We start from the raw sequence: 1,702 nt of genomic DNA on the forward strand, positions 1-1,702 counted from the left end.
TGCACATGGTACGCAGACATACATACAGGCAAAACATCTGTACAAGTATAAAATAAAAATGTAAACTAATATAAAGAACTTTAGAAACTGAAATTATTATTTTTGTATGCATGCTCATGGCCATGCATGCGTGTGTGGACGGTGCATATGGAGTTCAGAAGTGGCCTCATAAGTCGTCCATATTGGTTTTTGAGGGAGGCTCTCTCACTTGGATCTGAGCTCACCAACTCAGCTAGACTGAGCCGGTGAGCTCTGAGATCTGCTTGTTTCCTCTCCCAACACTGGGATTACACGCCAGGCCACCATGGAGTTCTACAGAGGTGCTGGGAATCAAATGTGGGTCCTCATGCCTGCACAGTGAGCTTTTTGCCAACTCTCCAGCTCTTCCCTTTTGAATTTCAACAGTCTTATACAGAGTTTCGTTTTAAGTTTGATTGCTGGTAGCACACCTTTGGTTGAGAAAAAAGGTTTTGAAAAGTGTGTATACATGACGTGGCAGGAAAGAAACACAACATCAATGCAACAGTAGCCATTTCCACAACTGGCAGGGAGGCGTAATTTCTATATGATATTCCTCATCCGTCTCTCATTCTCCATGCTTGTTTCTTTAGACAACCATTTGGCTGAGAGAGCTCTTGCTCAGTAGAATGGCCTGGACTTTTATTCACAAAGGGCCTGAGCCTCCATGATTTTCACACTGGAGTTTTTAATACTAGACACAGTGGGACCCCAAGGGCCCCTCTTATTTCCATGACTCTCTTGTCAATTGTTTTCCTCATTGGTGAAATTTCACTGACACCAGAATGTTCTCTCCAGTTCTTCATGAAGCCAGCTGGTGATGATCGCTGCCAAGTCCATCCTAATACTGTTGTTTTCTGCTGGTGGGTGACTTTTCTCAAGCTTCCATACCCACAGCTCACTCCTGGGGCTAAGGAACAACTGTGGTCATCCAGTGGTCATCAAGGGGGTGCACCTGATGTCACCCACCCCACTCACTCAGACCTGCATAGCCGGAGTACAGGACAAAGAGCAGGTGTTGGTTCAGTGTGGACAGCCATTGCTCAGGGTCTGGGTGGCACTGGCTCCAGGTCTCTCTGAAATCTGCCATTGCTCTCAAGTCCCTTACACACAATGACACTGCATATGGCCTGCCCCGTACATGGAATCATCGCTACATTACAGCACAATGCAAGTTAAGAAATCGTCGTTACACTGTGCTGCTTAGGGAGTAACAAGAGGGACAAAAACTCTGGTGTTCAATAAGGACAAAAATTGCTTGAATATTTTCAATTCTCTTTAACCATGAGGGTGCAGAATGCACGGGTACGAGTGTGCAATGGCACTACACTTCAAAATCATTGTCTCTCAAGTGAAGGTTGAGTCTGAAGTAAGCTTCTGTGTACACCGTAGTGCCAGCCTCTTGCTTTCTCGTTTACTATAAAAATTTCTTCACTTTGCATAAAAGCTCCTGCCTGTATTCCAGAACTCCAGAGGCTGCAACAGAAGAAATGCCAGGAATTTTAGACTGATGTGGTCTGAAGGTTGAGACCTTGTTCTTTTCCAAAATACCAAGTGATGATGAAGATGATGATAGTGATGATGATGAAGATGATGATAGTGATGATGATGAAGATGATGATAGTGATGATGATGAAGATGATGATAGTGATGATGATGAAGATGATGATAGTGATGATGATGA

This window comes from Alexandromys fortis, unplaced genomic scaffold, assembly GCF_014885135.2.
Source record: "Alexandromys fortis isolate MF-2015 unplaced genomic scaffold, M_Fortis_MF-2015_v1.1 scaffold_0, whole genome shotgun sequence".
Classification (NCBI taxonomy): Eukaryota; Metazoa; Chordata; class Mammalia; order Rodentia; family Cricetidae; genus Alexandromys; species Alexandromys fortis.